The 22087-nt window shown below is 47.4% G+C and overlaps 1 protein-coding gene across 1 annotated transcript in view; it reads left to right on the forward strand.

The window, feature by feature from the left end:
* Nucleotides 1-1179: 1179 nt before the first annotated feature.
* ADAMTS18 (ADAM metallopeptidase with thrombospondin type 1 motif 18) overlaps nucleotides 1180-22087 on the forward strand; it is a 124349-nt gene continuing 103441 nt past the window's right edge. Inside the window, exons 1-2 of the mRNA XM_045819213.1 lie at nucleotides 1180-1201; nucleotides 4207-4326. The gene's annotated coding sequence lies outside the window, so the exon portion shown is untranslated. The remainder of the gene's footprint in view (nucleotides 1202-4206; nucleotides 4327-22087) is intronic.

Here is a 22087-nt window from a genome sequence, read left to right on the forward strand (position 1 = left end):
TCACAGCTCCAGCCCTCTAGGTCGCCCTGGATTTTCGAGTTTCAGAATTATTTATGGTAGGCTAAGTGGAGCCCACCCGAGTCCACTTTCTTCATCTTCACCGAGGGGTGAATGATTCCCGCCTTCGCAAGGGCAGGGCCCAAGGTGAATGAGATAAAGCAGGGGATAGCACCTGGCACTTGGGAGGTGTTGAGAACGCTCAATACCTTGACTGTCTCGCCACCCAGAAGACTTAAAAGAGAGGTCTGCACAGGCAGCAAAGAAGTCGGGCCACTTACCTGAGCCTCCCCCTTACTCGGCTCATCTCTTCCTGCGCTTAAATTACGTTTTCCAAGCCTGACCCAGGGCGCTACGCTCCCTCTCTCTCTCGGCGGTGGGTCCCTCCCTCCCCCTCAAGCTTACCCAGCCTCCCCTCCCTCTTCGCCCCCTCCCTCGGAGTGGGAGCCGGGAATCCCACGCCCTTGCACCAGCCCGGGGGCTCGGACGGGCCCAGGAGCCGCTGGTCGCCAATCACCGTGCGCTGGAGAGGCGGGCGCTCGGCTCCGGCGAGCTGGGGGAGCCAGCTGGCGCTGCTTTCCCCGGGAGCCTCAGACGCTCGCACAGACCCAGACAGACACACAGACTGGCGGGCAAGCGCGCGGGCAGGCACGGACAAAGTCCCCCGGCCGTTTGCGCTCTGAGGCGCGCGCCAGCCCGGGCCCGGGGAGCCCCCTGTGCCCCGCGGGGAGCCGCAGGCGGCAGCTCCGCAGCCGGCGCCGGCAGAAGGAGGGCGCGCAGGCGGTCGGAGGTGGGGAGGCCTCGGCGCGCCGGGCCCGCGATGTGAGCGTCGGCGGCTCCCACCTGGCGCCGCACCTGGAGCGCCTCGCTCCGGGGCGGCGGGGAGAATGCGCGCCGTCCGCAGCCGCCGCACCCGCACCTGACCATGGAGTGCGCCCTCCTGCTCGCGTGCGCTCTCCCCGCCGCCGGCTCGGGCCCGCCGTGGGCTCCGGCGGGACTGGGGCGTGTGGCCAAGGCAGGTGCCCGCCGAGGGGCGCGCCGAGAGTGGGTGGCTGGGGGCGCCTGGTGCAAGCCCCGCCGCGCCCCTCACGCACGGTGTCACCTTTTCTCTTGCAGGCGCTCCAGCTGTGCTGCCTCTGCTGTGCGTCGGTCGCCTCGGTCTTAGCCAGTGACAGCAGCAGCGGCGGCAGCGGATTAAACGACGGTTCGTATTGGACCCCCCACCCTCAAAAGGGTCTGCCTGGGCACTTTATCCCTTCCTTCCCCCCCCCCTCCGCAAAGAGGGAAAAGGTAGAAAAGCTCGTTCCCCACCCCCCACCCCCGGCCCCAAAGTTGCAGGTGTGCGTGCGTCTTGGAAATGGTTCCTGTTTGGAGAGGGGGGTATATGGCAAGGGCTCTGAACTTATCAAAAGAATCAATGCCTCAAGCTTCAAGGCACATAAATGAGAAAACAATACTTTCCCTTGTTCGCAGATGGCTTGTTTAAAAATCACATCGTACTGCAGTGAGAAATTAGAAAGGGAGTGGACGTTGACTAGGCGGTTGATATCAAAAGGCACCTTCCTCCTTCCCTTCCTCCTCTGAGAAAGCGGGCAGGAGCTAATCCTGTGTGAGGGATGAAAGAGTAAGAACGCTTTTCACCCTCCCCGCTCTCCTCCCCACTCCTGCTCCTTGTCCTCCTTTCCTCTCTTCCCCCCGAGTCTCTGCCCTGTGTCTCGGATTCCCGAAGACCACTGTCAGAGAGAGGAGAGAAGATAGCTTGAGGTCTCTGGGACCTTTGTCTCTTCCGAGGTTCCACAGCAGGAAACCTCCAGCACACCCTTCGCTTCTGTCATTTATTAGCTTCTTGACGGTCCCCAGAAGGAAAATCCTTGTTTCCTTGTTCCCACCAGCTACAGAGCAGCTGATGCTTGACCCAAGGTGTCTAGCAAGACCTTGGTGTGGATCCTCTCCTTTTTAGCCTTGCAGGGTTTCTCCTCCTTTCGGGGCGGGCATGGCAGAAGCTTGGAGAGGAGCTGTGCCAGGGAGTGGGTGAGTGGGGGAACAGGAAAGAGCCAGGAATTAGCTCTTGAGAAATTTACCTTTTGTCCAACCGGACAGGCTGGCTGCAGTTTCTGAAACAACCTCCCATTGTCCCATCGGGGTCAAACGGCTGCAGGCCCCCTCTGTTCCAGCCACCACCTTGTAAGAACCTCATCTTCAGTCAGCCCCTGAGCTGACTGCCCAGATCCTTCTCTACGCTGACCCTCTTCCCTTCAAGGACTAAAGATCGCCATCAGCCCGCTCATTCTCCCCTGGGAAACAAGCTAGTAGCAGGTGTCTGGGCTGATGGGGCTGGGGGGCAGGTGTTGGCTTTTCGGGCTGATACCATTCAAGCTGCTGGTTAAGACTCCCGCATGGCCTCCCAGCCAGGAGCCTAGTTTCAGATGGTTCTGGACACGGAGGTAAGAAACAACTTATTGAGAGGCTCTGTTGCATGTGTCAGGGATGGTTTTCACAGTTTTTAATAAGGGAGAAAGTGGTCTTTCACTAAGGAAAAGCTGCAGTTAATCAAAAGCCATATACCTGTAAAGCATCATGCTGAGGGTTTTTAGAAGAAGATAGTATACACCTGCTGTTTCTTGAGGTTAAGCGAGGAGACAAACTTTTGTTTCCCAGTTTTTCCATATGTACTTTAATTCAATGGCATTTCCAGCCGAAGGGGTGGAAGAGAGAGTGAGAGAGGCAGGACATACAGATACTGCAGGAACGAGAGATGCTCAGGCAGCAAGAGTCGCAGATGGTCATACAGGGGAAAACATCTTAAAATTGTCATACTGGGATTTTTTTTTGTAAAGGTAGTAATACTTATTGATCCCCTGTTAGTTACAGGGCTTCTTCATCTTCATTTTAATTTTTTGGTTGACTGTTTTGGGAAAAGAGAAATTCCTCTTTCTTTTTCTTCTCCTGTAACGAAGGGCCCCAGCGACTCGAACACGCCTCTTCGTTGTTCAGAATCTTTCTGAACACTTTCCCAATTCGTCCCCCACTCTGTGCCTCGAAAGTGGAAATGCAGAGCACTTTTCAATGCACCAAGGGCATATTCCAGATCATTTTTGGGGGATGACACTTTTCAGCTTCAATGTTTTGTGATAGAAAGCAGCGAGCTGGCTTCATTCTTTCAGGCAGCAAATGGTTTCGTAGCTCCTCCCCTCTGGAACAAGCAGCAATTAGCGCTGCTCTGGGGAGCCGTGGCGAAGGTATTTCTAAACATGCCTCTCCAGGTGTCCCTGATCTGGCAACATGTCTGAGCAATTTTAAACATCAGACGGTGTGGCGAAAGTTCTGACAATGTCGAGGCATTTTTACGCATCCACTATATTTTGTGCTTGCATTTGAGTGGGGCTGTCCCTGTGAAAGCCCGTGGTAAAAGGTTAAGAGTGCTACAAGTTCCTCAGTTTTATTGTCACATATCATTAATATTGGAAATAGGAAACTGCACTTACTTGTTAATTTTCTGAGGAATCCTCTCAAGTTATTCAGCACTGTGAGTTACCATTTGAAATTTAAATTCTGCCCCTCACCCAAAATGTTCCCAGTTCAGGTTAAACCTAAAGATAGTCATCTCCTTTTAAAAACTTCATGTCTTTACTTTGGTAATTTTATATTTATTAACTTTGTCTCCCCAAAAATAAATTTTTAGGAATGAGTGGCTCTATGGCTGATATATGAAGAGTCCATCTGTCTCCCCCCAGACCGGGAGAGTTTGGGGCCTTTTCCGTAAACATTCTTGACATTCGTCAAGATTGTGCTTGACTTTCAGCTTTTGTAGGAATTACTGAGGCAGAGCTCACAGTAAAGGCCACGGGCTTCTGCTCCTCGTGAGCTGCTCCGAATTGCATTTCACCTACTCGCCTGGTAGCCGTGGGAACAAAGATGCCCTTGAGCTGAGCGTCACTCTGCCAGCCCGTTGGGCGTGACTGGCTGGCATTGTGGGCCCGGGGTGCTGACAGCCAAACCTTTCCCCTTACAGATTACGTCTTTGTCACACCGGTAGAAGTGGACTCGGGCGGGTCTTACATTTCACACGACATTTTGCACAGCGGCAGGAGAAAGCGATCCGCGCTGGGTGCCAGCAGCTCCCTGCATTACCGATTTTCAGCATTTGGACAGGAACTCCATTTAGAACTTAAGCCCTCGGCGATTTTGAGCAGTCACTTTATTGTCCAGGTACTTGGAAAAGATGGTGCTTCAGAGACTCGGGGACCCAGGGTGCAGCAATGTTTCTATCAGGGATTTATCCGAAATGACAGCTCCTCCTCCGTCGCTGTGTCTACTTGTGCTGGCTTGGTAAGTACCCTGCTCTTTGAGGCACCTCCCTCTTGGGCGTGCCCTTGGTGTAACTCGGATGAACAGATGTCTGCAATATTAAGTGCTCTTCCAGCCAACTCGACCCATTCACACTGTCAGCTTTGATACGTATAATATTCTCAATTGAATTAATCTAATCTGCTCCCAGAAAAAGAAAATATAATAGAACTTTAACTACCATTTAGAACATTCTTTTGATGTTTAATGGTCTGGGCCTCTTCATTCTCCATGTTTGAGACGATCCCCAAGGAAATTAATTTGATGGATGTCATTCGCATTGTAAAGTCCTGAGAGACCAGGCATTATATAAATCTCACAAGCTGCATGCCTCTACGTTGCTTTGAAATGGGAAAACTGTATTTCATGGCAAAATTGCAGTCAGCAGCCCTGTTAAGCCCAACCTTCACTGGAGAAGGGAGGCTTTTTGTTTTCTTTGAACTGATCTGTTCGTGTTGTCCTGCTCATGTACGACGTCCTTTTGGAGTGTGGTGTGTTTGCAGGCTGGCAGCATTCAGGGTGCCATCCAGGGAAGCAGAACACTTAGAGGAACCGGGGACAAGTGTTCTTTCCCCTCTGTGTGTTCCTCATCTGTTGAGCTCCGGGCCAAGAACACTGGTGTAAATGATACTTGTCTCAGAAGTCAATCAAATACGTGAGGCAGCCAGTGGCATTTGAGATTGATCTCGTTCTGTGCAGCAATTGAGAAGTGCCTTGCACAGACAGGTGTATGTGCGTGTGAGTGAGTGTGTGTTGAGGCACATGATGGTCCCACTCTGGGATGACTAGGAGGAGACTGTGGGAAAGCTCAGTTGAGTATGTGGTTAGCAATGCACATGATATTGATGCATCACAACACAAAGCCAGAGTGGCTTGGCTGCCGGCAAAAGAGGACCCCCATGTTCCTTTCTAATTAAAACTTTACTGTTTAACCTTTTCCCCTCCATATCGTGGCTTGAAATTTAGCAAAAATCTTTCATCAGAGTTATGATTTTCTTGGGTGTAGTTTTGAAAGTACAGAGTGAAACAAAGATTTGACCATTCCCAGCTAAGCTTGGCCCACTGAAAGGATCGGTGCGGCTGTCTGACCAGCTATGTATTATAACATGGCCACACACACGTGAGCAACTGCACACACATGAGTATCTCTTGGTTTTTCTTCTGTTGTCATGAGTCTCCTGCTCTTTTGGGGACATTGTTCCTATTTTCCTGTCTTCTGTCTATCCCAGTGACCTAATGTTTTCAGAAGGAGTATAGGCACCCCACCAAGGTGGCTTAAACAGAACACAGTGGGTAGGTGCAGCTGGCCAGGGTCATTCTCACACCAGGACTTACAGGTAGAGCCTTGGGCAAGTTACTAATCTCTGCATCTCAGTTTCCTCATCTCTAAAAGGGGGATAATGAGAGTTTAGATGATGCTGTGGGGAGTAAGTACTTCTTTTATGGGAAGTGCTATAGCTGTTTTAGAAGGGCATGATTGCTGTATATGTGTTCTAGTTCCTGCAAAACTCGGTCTCCTCCTGTTTAGCTCTCTTAGGATCCCACTCTCTGCAGAAATAGGAAATCCGATCAGTTGTCTCATATTAACAGTTGTTGCGTTATTTCTCCTAAGGAGGAGATTTTCTTTTGAACAGAGAGCAAATGATCACTTAACACATAAGAATGAGGCAAGTTAATTTCCATCTTTGAGATGGATGTAAAGGAGGTAATTGTCCATGACTTCCACCGATGTATAAGGCTGATATAAAGTGGAATCATAAAACTGAGATTCTGTCCCACTGTTTGACATATTCTTTATTAGCTTCATTTCTATAGGCCTCGGTTTCCTCTCCTGAAACATGTAAAATGACTTCTAAGACCACTGCCATCTCCAGGCATCTGCCTCTGATTATTCCTTTGCTGGTCCTGTCAGGACCCACGGGGCATGAGGCAGGGGGCAGGGAGAGGATCGAGCTTATCTCATTGCATCACCCACCTCCCCATGGCCCTACAAAACACGTACACCCAGACTCTACTCAACAAGAAAACAGAACAAGAGGGAGGACAGAGCTACAACCAAGAAATGGTTGTGGCTCAGGAAGCTGAGACACCACTCTGTATGAACTTTTGTAACCTTGTATCGAAATATAGGGTATGCACAGAAAAATACAAAAATCACACAGCTTAATGCATTGTCAGAAAGCTCACACTGGTGTAGCCACCAACCAGCTCAAAGAAGACATTACCATTGCCCCACCACATCCCCATGTCCCCTTCCCAGTCACTACCCACCCTAGGTCACCACTCTTCTAACTTATGACATTGCTTAATTTTGCCTGTTTTAATATTTTGCATAGGTAGAATCATAGTATTTCCCTGTATGAATATTTCACAATGTTCCTATTTAATTATTGGTGGACATTCCAATTGCTTCCAGTTTGGGGCCATTACGAAGAGTGCTGCTCGCCAGTCTTGTGCATGCCTTTTGGTGAACTTACGGTTGTGTTCTGTTGGGGACATACCTAAGAATGAAGGTTCTGGGTCACAGGTTATGTGTATATTCAGTTTTAGTCAATTCTGCCAAATAGCTTTTCAGAGTGGTTGTACTAACTTACACTCTCAGCAGCAGTGTGTGAGAGTTCCAGTTGCTCCACATCCTCGCCAACTCTTGTTACTGTTTCTTTCCATTTGAGCTGCTTGGATTGACGGGTGTAAAGTGGTTGTGGGCTTAGTTTGTATTGTCCTGATGTTTTGAAGTTGGGTGTTATTTCTTATGCCTTTTGGCCATTTGTATGTTCTTTTTGGTGATCTATCTATATCATACATGGACAAGAAGAAATGATATAAATATTTTCAGCCTAAACTGTGGTGGGTTTTCCTCTCTCAGTGAATAGAAACAGGAATTCTGAACAAAAGCACCTTTGCAACTTAATATTATGGCTTTGAATCTCTAACAGGGCACTGATCTGCTTATGAAACTATCAAATAGCAACAGTGAGCGCTGGGAGATCACATGAGGCCCCACATTGAGGGGACCCTTCACTGGGGACACTGAGAAACGGGGATGGAGGGAAGTACTTAATGCTGGGAGGAAGAATTTCTTCATCCTTCCTGGAACGCACAGACATTGTCTGGCTTCTTTGGCTAAACCAGAGGTTAGTACTTTCTCTAAAGTTAATTAGTAACCGCTGAGATGGATTCAGGCTAGTGAATGATTCAAGAGTTTGGGAGAAAAACAACAGGCTTCTAACATGCTTGTTGGAGAGACTCATCGAAGTCCATATGCCGGAAGAGCTGAGCAACTCTTCTTAATACAAAACTGACATGAGATGAAGGAGAGTAGGACGAGAAGCATCTTCTACTCAAAGTCCCGACACTAGTGTCTCTGGTGACTGCGTCTGAATGTCGTTAGGGTCAGAGTAGTCTCCCAGTGTGCATGCAGTGTGCAGCAGGAAAGTAATAGGTCACCTTTGGCTAACAAAGTCCTAATAGGAAAGTGATCTCAAAAGCGATCTTGAACGCAATCGAGGAAAGCTGCTAGGGAAACCCCAAGAGAGGGCCAGAATGGCTGGGTTGGTTATAATAATGAAAAATAAGTACTTATGTGCCTACATGCACACTCCAGCCAGGGTTTCTCTGGCAAGGAATTTCCCTCAGTCATTCAGAATTAAACTTTACTTAATATTTTCTGAACATGCACTTCCCCCGACTGACAGGTTGCACTTTATTCAAGAGTTGAGTAGGCAGTTATTAACTTTAACTAATTCATAAAACAGGAGTTGTGAGCTTCCCTGAGTGGATCCTGCCGACCTTTACATCTGAGGTGATTCTTTTTAAATTTGGAAGGCCTTTATTGAGGAGCAAACTCTCTGCAGCTCACTACTGCCCCCTATACCTGGCTGGCCTGCACTGTAGGAAGGTGTTTGGGTTTTCAGCCCTTGTCCCAGAATCTCAGGGCTGCAGGTGAACCTAATGTACAGCACCATTGGCTGTGCGTGTTTTTTCTACCATATCCAGCCTCTTCTCGACTATCACAGTGGTGAGAAGGTCATTACACCCAAGAAGTCTGTGCCATTGTTGGGAGAGCCTCCATCCTGCTGTTAAACATCAACCTACCTTCTTGTTACTTTCACCAATATTTCTTAATTTTGTTTTCCGGGATGATAGCAGGAAAACAAACAAACCTGTGTCTGTCTTCTTACATACTAGGAGATCTAAAAGGCCATTCTTCCCAGAAGTGTTTCACCTTAGTGATCACACCTGCCACCCCACCCTCCACCTTTTTTGTTTTTTAGGATAGCGATTTTCAGAGTACAGTCAGTTCCCTTCCTTAGCGTCCTTCAAGGTGTTAAACATTTGCATTTCTTTACCCACGACAGAAAATTAGGGAAGCTAGGCCCAGGAATGTATATCTTTAATTCTCCAAATGAGTTGAACGCATACTAACAGTAGAGAACCATTGGATTAAGACCTTGGATATACAGGAAAATTGTTTTAATTTGATTTGTGGTTGGTTTGATAGATGGATCCCATTTTTGAGACTTAGTGGGAGTGGATTTTGAGAAGTGACTGGAGAGACACTTTGAATGATTGTCTTTCATTCAACAACTGCTGATGAGCTTCTGTCACGCCGGGCGCTGTTCGGAGCACAGTGAGTGAAACTGGTGATGCAGAACGATGCTGTGCTCCTGTTCACACAATTTCGTTCTGAGAGAGAAACTGGAGCAGTAATCTGAGACCTAGAAATTGGTATTTCATTTTGAACCGAGCTATGATTCAACATAACCCTGGAACAAGGGGTTCACGAGGTGTGGTTTTAAAGGGGAATGCGGTCAACTTGGTGCCGGATGCCCATTCTTGGGACTTTACCGTGCCCGCCAGCATATTAAGAATTCAGAAATGTCCTACATTAATGGCATTTCTTGAACTCCATTTAAACCTAGAGTTTTCCTAACTTATTTGATTATGAAAACTTTTTTTACAAGGAGCTTTCCTTCACCATCTTGTAGTAACAAGAAAATCATCCAAGAAATACTATATTATGTATTGATTTCTAACTGTTAAATGATGCTTCAGGAAATGAAATAGGGGTTTTCATGACCATGTAAGTGGTTTCTTGGCTGTAGATTCCCATTTGGTTAGGGAAATGTTAAATTTAAATTCAATTAGGCAAATGTGTTTTTCTGTAATACATTTCACTTATAATATGCCTGTGTGCTTTGTGAAGCTCCAACAGGTGGAATTTTGATACTAATTTAAATACTCCCCTCCTTTTTAAGCCCTGCCTTCCATCAACAGCTTGTCTGGGGTTCTGTGGTTTACTATAGAGGAGCAATACCTAGGTTATTATTTGCACCTAAGATTATTTGCACTTCACTGGTAACCTGATAAATCTAACACCCATGTCTTCCAGTTGGGCAAATGCCCCCCTTGCTTAAGAAACTCTTAACATCAAGCACCATTCACAACAGAAAATCAAGTGAAAAGACACGTAAACACGGTCACCCTATTGCATTTCCGCCCAGGTCTGTAATATATCAGGACTGTACCTTTGACTCGTGAGCCCAGCGAGGGCCTGGCTGGCAGAGCGGCAGGCGGCTGTGCGGTGCCTCCTGGCGTCTTCTGTCCGGTCTCTGACGAGGAGGGTCCTGCTTCCTTCCGCACAGCGCCAGGGACTCGGAGAGGCATGCATGCCGTGACCAAGACTGCCACAAGGTCCTTCCAGCCTCGACTCTGACCCACCGGCCAACTTTGTGACTTGGTTTTCCTTCCTCTCTCTTTTCTTTGTCCCCACCAATTAAACCGTAAGTGGTGTTTCTCCTCCATGGCTGGCTGCCCTAATGTCCTCATTGTATCCTTCTTAGTGGTGGCCTTTGTAGACTGTGACCAATCCTCCAGAGCCTGGGTCCCTGCGAGGAACTTTGGAAGCAGCCAGGTTTCAATAGGTGGTAGGGACACTTTGATCTCCCCCTTTCAGAAGGATTTTATGACCCAGAAGGCTCAGCCATTGAGTTGTCTGTTGCTGGCCACTGCCTGCCCAGCAGGCTTTAGAAAGCCGATTTCCATTCATAAAAGGGCTGAAGTTAAATGACCTTAGTCTAGACAGGCAGAAAGAAACCAAGCTCTTACTGCTTTGTGGGGCCTTGTTAGCTAGCAGGGGTTTGCGGAATTATATATACCTCTTTGGAACTTTCCAGGCACTTGAGAGGATCATGTGAAATTAAGGACTGGACTGGGTTGTATTTGCAAGTTTTTGGGTACAGGCTGACCCCAATCAGAGATGTTTTCCTAGGTTCTTACTTGGTTCATCAAGGATAAAAAAGTGTTGTTTTTGTTTTGTTTTTTGTTTTTTTTGCCTCTCTCCGGTATGCCCTATTTTGACATGGTTTGTGACAATAATTATTTAACCATAGTAACATTGTTAGTGAAATTCTACCCAATTTCTTTTTTTAAAAAATAGCCAGAGTTTTAGCCCGAGAGCGGGCCCCTAAGGCTGAGCTGAGGGAGGCTCACATGGGAGGGAGAAAGACCACCCCGTCCCACCATGCTCTCTGCCTGTTTGTGACACCCTGAAGCCTCAGACTCCCCACGCCCCCTCCCCACCTCTGTACCTCAGGATTCTCATCTGTAAAGTGGTGATGGTAATGCTGTCTCTCTCATAGGCTCCTGACACTTTACAATGGGCACCTAGCCTGGCACGCACTTGACTATTCTTGACTTTGGATGAGGCGAGGGTCTGGGAAGGAAATGGCAATGGAGGCTCCCATCCTAGATTCTCCTCCATGCTGTCGGGACAGGAAGCGAGCACTTGGGTGTCAGCCATCATCCCACTGAGACTGTGCAGGGATTTTGTGGGGGGAAAGAAACCACTTTTTATCAACTCTAAAGAAATACAGGGGGAGAAGGATAAAGAATCAGAGGAAGGACGAACAAGCAGATGAAGAATCGGATGAATGTAGGGGTGCTAAAGCGGCACAGACCGATGGCTCTGAGGGTGGACCTGGGGCTCCAGCTCTGGCCTTTCTGAACTGTGTGCCCCAGGCCCAGTTAGGTACCCTTTCTCAGCTTCCTGTCCTCATTGGTAAGGTGAGGATAATAGCAGTACCTCCCCTGTGGGGTTTATGGGTGCTTAATTGAAAGGAAAACACTCCATGTACAATGTTTAAATTAGTACCTGGCACCTAGTAACAATATTGGCCATGACAATGAGAGAGTAGTATGGCAGAGTTTCCATAAAGGAGTTTTTAAAATCATCTAATGCCAGTCCTCCTTGCCACCCACAGGCCAGGAAGTGTTAGCCTAGACAATAAGGACAGTTTGCATTTCTGAGCACTTACTGAGCTATTAAAACCGGAGCCATGGAGAGAAGTGTCAGCTGAGACTCAGACCTCGGCTTTTATAATCTTCCCGTGAGTCAGTATATGGGTATTCACAATCTGAAGTAGAGTTTTTCTTTTTTTCTCCATACACGTCAAAAAGAGCTCCCCTGGGAACTTTGGAAAAAACAAAAACAACAGATATTCGGGCCCCACCTCTGCAAATTCAGCAGGTCCTAGGTGGAGCCTGATTGTCCACTTGAATAAAGGAGAGAAAAGCTTCACAAACGGTGCCCATGGCCATGAAGCTGGGCCTTAAAGGTGCCTGCACAGGGCCGGCTCAGGGCGCGGGGAGGACGGGTGGGACCTCTTCTAGAAGATCTCTTGTGCTCTGCGGACCGCATCACACCAACTAAGTTTGGCTGTCGAGGCTCTGACTAGCGCTAGCCAGTATGTATGCTAAGGGGGGTGGGCAGGCAGGGGTGGCAAGTATAGATTGGAATGTAGAGATTATTCTTATTTATATACAATAGGACTTCCATTCACAAGTAGAATAATTCTATTTACAACTACGCTAGGCATTAAGAAGTATTTTTTGGCTCTGGAATAATCTACTTCATCCCTCCCTGTGCTAGGATGGCCAGCTAGCTCTCAGCAGGGTGGATCCAAGGTACCTGATGATGTCATCATTGTTTTTTTTTCCCTTCTCCTCAATCACTCAGCAATTTGCCAGTTGCTAGTCTTCCTTTTGCATACAGGATATTCTGAGCTCCAGAGATAATTCAAACGTTTCCTTGAGCTCCTGGTAGCTTGTGAGACTTACTCAGCAATAACACCAGTTGTCACCTGTGTCATACGTTACAACAAGTGTGTGGGACTCGGGGCTTTCTTTGCCCTCACCTGTCTGTAAGCCTCAGAGGGCCACACTCAATCGGTCTGTGTATCTGAACATGGCTCCATTATATTTTAATTTATGTGTTGACCTCTGAATTAATGCCTAGGAGGAGGTCTGGAGTACGGCAGAGCAAGCCAAGGGCGCCACAGCCAGCCATCAGTTTGGGCTCTTTTAGAAACCAGAGTTCGTTGTTTCTGTCGTGGCTGTGTGTGTGCTCATGCATTTAAAATACACATAAATTGTACTAGTCAATACTTTTCCTGAAGCATTTTGGGGAAGGAGGAATGCTTTAAAATAATATGTATCTTTGAGTTCCTTCCTTATTACTGAGTATACATCTATCTTATTCTCTTGAGTTCTGCATTTTTCATCGTTACCTTCTGATTAATTATTTTTTAGATTTTTTTGCTGCTGCCAAAAAGAACATGCATATACATGGGTCTTCTTAGTGCTTCATGCACTTGTGTATTTTATAGGTAGAGGGTGGCGAGAGGGGAGACCTACTTTGTGAAAGGCTAAGGTGCCAAACACATGAGGGACATTAATGTGCTCGGCCAGAAACCTCGCTGGTGTCGACGTTAGTCCCCCGGCATCACTGCTGCCATCATCTCGGTCGTATAGCATGTGACATTACTGAGAGCGCACTTCATCTCTGTTTTCCCTGAGCCCCAGACCAAGTCAGCCAGAAGAAGTCTGTCCTTCCTTCGGAGTGTATGTGCTGGTAAAATCGCATGGCATTCCACCCAGGAAATAAACAATTTAAGAGAAAATCATACTGAAGTCCGAGTACCTGCGGGCCCACTGATAGCGCTGCACATTAAGGCTTTCATAACTGAAATATATTTGCCTGGGCTTCCTACGTACCTCAGCCCACAAACGCAGGAGTTCCTCTTCAGTGACATCAAGTCATTCCCGTGGAAGCCTGCTCCCATGGTGTCTCCGTGCAGTCACAGGGCAGAGTGTACTGGGATACCACAGTACAAGTCTGGCGAGAGCGGTCTGTCTGGACAGCACACTCATCTGTCCTGAAGGGACGCCTTTGATGGATCTGAGGATTTCATTTTCAGCTGAATTCTTTTGATTGCTTATTCATGCTTCTGAGCTTGGGAATATTTTATCTGCCCTTATTCCCACTGCAAGTCAAGGGGGAATGCTTTCTAATATGAATTATATAGTGCACATCACTAATTTACTAGACTTCGGCTGTGTGCACAACCCTTCTTGGAGAGACAGCACTTGAAAGGGGTCGAGATAAGCCAGTAAAAGGAGATTATCTCTCTGGTGATTTACTGAGTTCTCCTCCAGCAGCACGCTGGTTAGTGTCTGTGGGTTTGTCCTGGGATTTTACAGTTCCTCCTCTCTCTTTTGTATCATACTCTGCCATTTCCAGGAGGCAAACAAAGAGTTACTTGATGTTTATTTCTCTGTGAATAAGTAACAGACACAATTTTTCACTCCACCTTAATTCTTAAGTTTAGGTTTGTTTTATGCAGCACAGAGATGTGGCAGAAAGAAAATATTAGTTAAATGCGTTCTCACTCTTCAAATTTGTGAATGTATTTTCCTACTTCTCAGTTTAATCTCAGGCTTTTGTGGTCCTTGCTTTCCAGTAAAAAAAAATGCACTGAAGGAAGGTGAACTTCATTCTTTCAAAAGGATTCCTTTTGTGTGTGAAGGAAATAATATACGTGTTGAATATGTTTCTGCTGAATTTCTGTTGAATATGCAAATCCAACACTGTCATTTACGATTCAATAATGTCTAGATCAGGGATTCGCACCATACAGAGCTTTAAAAAATACAGATGCCCGGATGCTGCTCCAGACCGTGGCGGCGCCATGTCTGAGAGGGGCCCAGGCATCCATGGTCCTCAGAGGTCCCCAGTCGGTTCTAGAGCACAGTCAGGGTCGAAAACCCTGCTGTAGAGAAGTGTCAGGGGCTCTGGAGGCGCCATCGCGTCAGAAATGCAACAGTTTCCGAAGGCAGGACGCTGAAGGGCGTGGGCTTTAGAAGCCCCCCTTTCCACTTGCATGATGTTGGTGAAGTTGCTCCTTCTAAAGACACTTTATTTTGAAATAATTTAGACTCACAAGAACTTGTAGAGGGTTCCCATGTACCCTTCCCCCACCTTTGGGGCCTCATCAGTTGGTCTGAGAATCTGGTGTCCTCACCTGCCAAGTGCAGGTGAGAAGCGAACTCCAGAGGGCTGCTGTGGGAAGTCGGCGAGAGGGTGACACCGTGCACACTTCGCGGGGGCAGAACCTGAAGCTGGCCCCACAAGCTTCCGGCCCCTGGCGAGCACACACCCTCTCTCCAGGGTTCAGTCTGTCACTCATTGAGGTCCTGCTGGGAAGGGATTTTACAGGTCGAGCCAGGGCTTCAAATCAGTTGACCTTAAGAAAGGGAGATTTTCCAGGTAGGTTTGACCTGATCATACAGAATCAGGAAAAGTCAGGCTTGTACGTAGAGATCTGCCATCTGAGGAAGTCTCTTTCTGGGAGCACGAGGGGGCCACGTGGCAAGGCATGCAGGCGGCCTCTGGGAGCTGAGTGGCCTCTCGCTGACAGCCAGCAAGGAAATGGGGCCTCAGCCTCGGCAACCGAAAGGGACTGAGTTCTGCCAACAATCTGAATGAACTTGACAGTGAATTCTTTCCCAGAGCTTCCAGAAAGGAATGCAGCCTGGCTGACATCCTGATTTTAGCCTTAGGAAGCCCTGAGCAGAGAACCCAGTCACACTGCACTGAGACTTCTGACTTGCAGGACTGCGAGGCAGTAAATGGGTGTGGTTTTAAAGCTGTTGTGTGTGCGTGTATATGTATGTTAGGTATGTGTGTATACACACACACGTTACACAGCAATAAAAAAACTAATACAGAAAATTTCTATGGCGCTGACTCTGTAGCAGGTGTGAACACCTAGTGAGTCTTCTTCCCTTTCTGGAATCATGGTCATCTTAAATTATCAACCACCCATGCTACTGTGTGGGGCAGGCGGGACAGTGGACCCAAGGAGGAGAAAAGCATCCTTATATATTCACTCTGTAACACTGCTTAGGAATTGTTCTGTTTGGCCCAGGGTTTCTCCCCAGGGCCCTGTGGACATGGTGGAGGGAGACTTGCGGGGCACCGTCCTGTGTGCATCGCGGAAGTCTCGGCATCCCGGTCACTGCCCACTAGAGGCCAGTGTCAACCAAAAGTGTTTTCAGACGTGGCCAGGTGTGCCCTGGGGGCGTTCTTGTCCCTGGCTGAGAACCTCTGGTGTGGCACCATCACAGACTGGCCTCTTTACTAGGATGTATTTGTGTAAGTTTGTAAGCGTAGTTGCTCTTTGCTAGTGTTATTAAGAATAATGATTTCAGGTGCTTCACCTGCTTCTGAGGATCTTAGCTGGGGAGACTGAGGATGCAGGTGCCTGGGGGCTGGAGGTGGATGGGGTGGCAGCAGGAAAACCATCTTCAAATATATTAAAAGATGTGTATTTGCTTTTGAATTTGACAGCATGCTAACCCAGACTGCTGAGAATAACAGGATCTCTGGAGACACAGAGATATATTTATAATAAAATTTACTCTTGCATTCTTATGAAGGAGGGAGCCCAACCATGTGGATTCTATTTCTGGCTTTGCAGCTGTGCAGAGATAAAAGTTCAATGTTCTCTGTGTTCTCTTGACCTATAGGAATGGGGGCAGGGGCCAGTTCCGGGGGTGAAATAGGGAAAGATGTTAGTGTTCTGCGAATGAGTGCCTGAGCCTAAGAACCTTGTACAGCTATATTGGATTTCTCTTTCCACTTCATGTAGTTGGGCCGTTTATACATTTAGGACATACAAATTCTTCACCGTACTTGAAGGGACAAGGAGCTCTGTTTTAACTGGAATGCCAGATAAGGAACCTCATTCTCTCATGTGTTCAGACTCCCCGCTGACCTGCCCATTTGCCCTGTCTCCGTCACCCCTTGCTCGAATGTAGCTGTCAGGGAGGAGTGAGCAGTCCACTGGTATCTACATAATTTGCAACATTCTTTGAATTACTCAACCTCTTTATAAATATACCAGGTTAACAAAGTCAAGGTCACTTTGGAGCTTGTATTCCTAGCTCTCAGCAACTGATTGCTTGACATTGCTTCCTTCTTTTCCCTTTATTCCTTCCTCTTTCCTACCCACCCACTCACATGTCCACTCACCTTCTAATCTAAAACATTTATTCCCAGCTTACTGTGGAAGTCCAAAAATGATGATATGGTTCCTAAATTCCAGGATATTCCAACGGACGGTGGGAAGTAACAGTGATAGGAGTGTAACCACATGAGGACAGTGCAACAGAAGTAATGCAATAGTGAAGGTGTGTTTACGGCACCATGGGGGCACGACTAAAGGAGTGATGAGACTGATTTTTAATGCAATGGGCAAGCAATGTAAATGAGCGCATCAGCCTGTGAAGATAGAGAAATAGCTGGTGATCTCACTACACACGTGTCCGTGTCAATTTCGTTGCTCGTAAGTCAGTTAAAATGTGCTAGCTGGGACCGCTGCTCCCGCCTCCAGTGCGGCCACTGTTATCTAAGCCAGTGTCCTTCCTCTCTCCTGGATTCCCGCAGCCTCTTCCGGGCTGGTGATTCTCTTTCCTCTCCTGTGTCCCCGTATTCTGTTCTTCTCCCTGAAAATTTCATCTTCTTCTCCACCACCTAATGGTTTTCCTGTTACCACAGCACATGATCCAAATTTATGACCACAGACCACAAAGCCCCATGTGACCCGGACCCTCTGACCTAACTGCCCACCTCTCCTGCCGTCACACACTCCACCCGAGCCCTTCTGGCCTCCGCTGCCTTTCAGTGTCCCCAGGAGCCCCCACTCTGGGGACTTTGCACTTTGAAGCCTCTTCCCCCGGATACTCCCCTAGTTCCATCCTTCACTCCTGGCGCTCTGCAGTTCTCCGCACAAACGCCATCCTTGCTCAAGTTCTCCCTGACACCTGTCACTCCGCCTCCCCCTACTCTGCTCTGTTTTTCTTCATACTACTTATCACTCAGGTGATAAATAGGACCCAACTTACTAGCTAATTGTCTTGGACAAGCCACTTTACGCTTTAGAACGTCTGCCCCACGAGGGCTGGGCAGGGTCTCATCTCTGCTGCCCCCCAGTGGCTACAATGCAGTCCCGCGAATAGTAGGCATGCAATGAACACGCCTTATGTGTGAAATGTACGCAATTAACATCCTGGTAATTTAGGTCAGATAAATCATTTCTGTGTTTGGAATACATCATGATTTGGATGTTTCTTATTTATTTATTTATCTACTTATTTATTGAAAAAATGTATTAATTGAGTGTCTTCTATGTGCATATTAGAGGTAGTGATTCAGAGATGGCAGAGGCCACCTGCAAGTTTTTATCTGGCCAGCCACTGTTTCTCTAGTCCCTTTGGTACAAACACTGCAGTCTTCCTTGGGGACCTGCCTTCCCCACCACTGCCCTTGGAATGTTTTCCATAGTGAGCAGTCAGAATGTCAGATACCCTTGAGTGCAGTGATTGGTTCAGGGATAAACATGTAACAGGATCAGAGCCAATCAAATCAGATTTGGTAGACCCCTGGCGGGCAGTGGTGTCAGTGAAGAGGATGGAATGCGAGTCCAGTGTTGCCCACAACTATCTTGTCATCTGAGAATAGGGTCACCCCAACCTTGAGGTCCAGCTGTGTCTGAAATTAAAGTACTTCGGGCTTTTCATTCATATGAACCCTAACCCTCACCCTGTTATTTTGGTTAATCTAGTTGAACTTTAGTTTCTGTCATTTAAAAGTGCAAGTCCTCACTGTGAGAGGGATGGGCATTTATGGACACTTTCTGCAAAGTGCTCACAGCCTCACAGAAGACTCAGGCAAGCCTCATGCAATGAGGGCACTTGGCATGGAGTGGCCGACAGGCAAATGCAGCAGCAAGTGGCCCGCACACGTCGTGAACTGACATCTCCTGGGTGCAGTGCCCTGCTGCACAGTCCTGCTGCAGCCAGCACTGTCAATATTTGTTCCTCCCCACGCATCTTGGATGCATTATCTCTTGTTGACTCACTACTCTGTCTGTCAATTGTCTTGTTATTGCACACCTCACTGTGTCTGCCAACAATAACTGCAGATGGCTTTACGGCAGCAAGTACAAGTGAGCACATTACATGCCTGTCAGTGCGCGGCCAGAGGGAGAAGGGGCGCCATGGTTGGCTCAGAGGATGACTTCACACGCCGTAACCCCTTTTAATTGGCGTCTTTGATTTGTCTGGACGATGACATGTGGGGCAATGTTATAAACCAAGTCTGCTTATTGATTGATTACATCGCTCAGCATTCATATGCAGTTCATTTGTGTCTTTGAAGACGTTTATTTTAATGAACCCAATTTTAGTGTGCAGTGGATTTTTATGTTTAAGTAATAACAACAGAAATGGGGTTTCTCCCCCCCCACACACACACACAAAATCCCCTATTTTCTTTTTATGATGCGTGGAATTCCATCTCCTCGTTGCTTTGCCATAGTGCTGTCTGGTAGAACGTAACACAAGCTAGCTATGTGATTTTACATTTTGCTAGTAGTCATTTTAAAAAGAAAGTGAAAAAGACTGGTGAAATTCATGTTAGCATCACATAGTTACCCCAGAGTTTTCAGCTTGGTGGATAGGTGTCCCTAACCCCTGCTTTGTTCAAGAGTCAACTCTGTATTTTACTTAACCCAATGTGTATTGACAATCATATTTCAAAATATAACTCACTCAAAAATTATTAATGAGGTGATTTTGCCTTACACAATCCAGTGTGAATTTCACAATCACTGCCGTTTCGGTCAGACCAGCCACATGTCAAGAGCCCAGTGACAGTGTCGGGCAGTGTGGGTCTCGTCCTCTCCCGTCCGGAGGCTGCCTAGCAGAGCCGGCCGCAGCGAGCCGGGAGAAGAGAGTCACTGTCTGTTGACTACTTCGCTAGGACTGCTTGCCTTCCGAACGGCACCTTCACGGCACCTTCAGTTTTCTTTTGAATTCGCTGCTGTGGACAGTCTGGCATTTTTGTTTGGAGGCTTCACATTTATGCAGTTACACAGAAAGTTGCACAATTCTGACAGTGAAACTCAGATTTAAAGTGAGAATGCTAAGTTGAATATTTCTCTTGATCAGAAAGAAATGATGTCTTGAAAAATTTCAGAATTTACACATGGATTTTCTTCTAATTCTATTTGGTGTGATCCTGCTAGCTTAACTTTTACTTTTCTAAAAAAAATGGAAACTTTATTAAGTCTCATCGTTCTGGTTTGTTTTCATAATAAGTTACCTAGTTATGCTAATTAACATATTGAAAAAGCAAAGCAAAATATAGTTTTTAAAGTATCCATGGTCAGGACACTAGAAGGTCAGATCACACTATTACAAAATCCTCTAACACAGGAGTTCAGTGGCAAAAATGATCTAAATCAGTGAACATTCAAAAATCCAGGGTCCGGCAGAAGTAAGGCTTGCTTGAGTGTGGTTGGTAGGGTACGTGAATGTCTCGCGTGAGCTGGACAGCAATTTGAACATTTCACCTATAAATATCATATGGTGTGCTTGAGTGTGATACTGTTACATTACAGAATTACATGCTTATGATATTGTAATAAAAAGGGGTGTTACTTGTGCCGGACCCTGTATGTTATATCTGACTCAGGATGACATTTAATGCACCAGAATGCTTGGTTAACTCGTTGGAGTTCTGCTCCGATGGATACCTGTGCAGCTTTTTCCAGCTGTGGCATCGCTGACTGAGGCTGGCTGCAGAGTCAGCCAGTGCGAGGGTGTCCCCAGGCCTCCTCTGCAGGAGCTCCAGCCCCCTCCCAAGAGTGAGAGCTGCCTGGCTTTGATTCTAATGTTCTAATCCTTTGCTGAGTCTGGCTCTCCCAGGCCAGAAAAGAAGAGGGTTTCCCCAGAAAGGTTCGAAGTGCGGAGCAGGTGGCCTTCGTTCCACAGAAAGAAAGGGATATGCTCAGTCCAGGGGAACAGCAGTGGTTACATTTCAGGTGCACCCCTTTCTCCTTCTATTCTTGGCGGTGGGCCCAGCGTGAGTGGGGTTGTATTGGGGTTCTGCATGGACACAGAACAATGCGTGCCTGTCATGTGTGTATAATACCAGTGTATAATTATTATGATACATTATTAATATACATCAGTATGATATAGAACATTAAATATATATAAATAAATAATTATGAGGAATCGACTCGTGCTCTGTGGAGGCTGAGAAGTCCCAAGACCTGCAGTCAGCAAACTGGAGACCCAGAACAGCCCATGTGCAGGGTCCAGTCAGAGTCTGAAGGCAGGTGATGACCGTGGTCCCAGCTCAAAGTCAGGCAGAGGCGGCGAGGTCGGCCTCATTCAGCCTTTGTGTCCTGCTCAGGCCTTCAACCGCTGGGTGAGCCCACCCGCATGCCGGGAGGCAGTCAGCGTTACTCTGTCTACGGGCTCAAACGTTCGTTTCCTCCAGAAACACTCACACAGACTCTCCCAGAACACTGTTTAACCAGCTCTCTGGTTAAATAATTACGAGGTGGTCGATTTCCTAACAGCCGCGTCTTTTCACTGTCCTTGGTGAAGTTGATTCTGCACCTTTTCTTCTCCTGACATACTCCAGTTGTGCTTTTACAGTCAGTCATGGGGTTATTTCGGTAATGTCTGTCTGCTGAGCTGGATGGCGAGTGTGTGAGGGCATGGGCCCTGCCTTTGATTTTTTCTTGTCACTGTAGCTCAGGGGTCTGTCACCGTGCTGGACACTTGTTTACTCGTGGTCTTCAAGTATATGTGCTCAAGTGTGTATACTCCAGTGTATATTTTCAAACATAAGTATACAGAAATGTGTAACTCTACATTTAACATTAATGTCATCAAACAATGTCTTAAATATTAGAAATATGTCTAAATTAATCCACTCAGTAATGCAATAGGTGTGGATTGCCAACCGGGAAGTGTCCGGGAAGCCGTCCAGCCTGGCGGCCCTGAAGAGGGGCGTTAGCATCAGACTGACCCCGGGGTGAGTCACAGCCCTTCCACCTGGGGGCGGAGGAACCCGGGCCACCTTCTCACACCTTCTGTGCGGCTGTGCTTCTCACCTCCTTGTCAGTGACATATGGGCGAGATCACCTGTCTCTTACGGTTGTGGTGAGTCCTACACTCTTCGTGCAAAACACATTGCCATGCCTCGGAAAGAAGAGCGAGCGAGCATCTCTCTCTCTTAATCACTTAACATGTAATTTTTCATGCCTTCTGTCTGCCAGGGAGTGTTCTATTACAGATACTCCAGGTCTAGCAGCGACTAAAGAGAAAAAGTCCCTGCCCTCCGGCCGGGAGGAAAACAGACAACAGACACACAGACGAGCGAATACACGTGGGTCAGAAGGTCAGGGCGGGTGAGGGAGACAGGAAATGCTGGCGGGGTGGAAGGGGGCGTTTGCTCTTCCCTGCGGAGCGGTCAGGAAAGGTCTCCCTGGTGAACTGACCACAGAGCGGAGACCGGGGGACAGGAAGGAGCCAGTCCCGCGGC

This window comes from Phyllostomus hastatus, unplaced genomic scaffold (assembly GCF_019186645.2).
Source record: "Phyllostomus hastatus isolate PE091 unplaced genomic scaffold, TTU_PhHast_1.1 phas_scaffold_345, whole genome shotgun sequence".
NCBI lineage: Eukaryota > Metazoa > Chordata > Mammalia > Chiroptera > Phyllostomidae > Phyllostomus > Phyllostomus hastatus.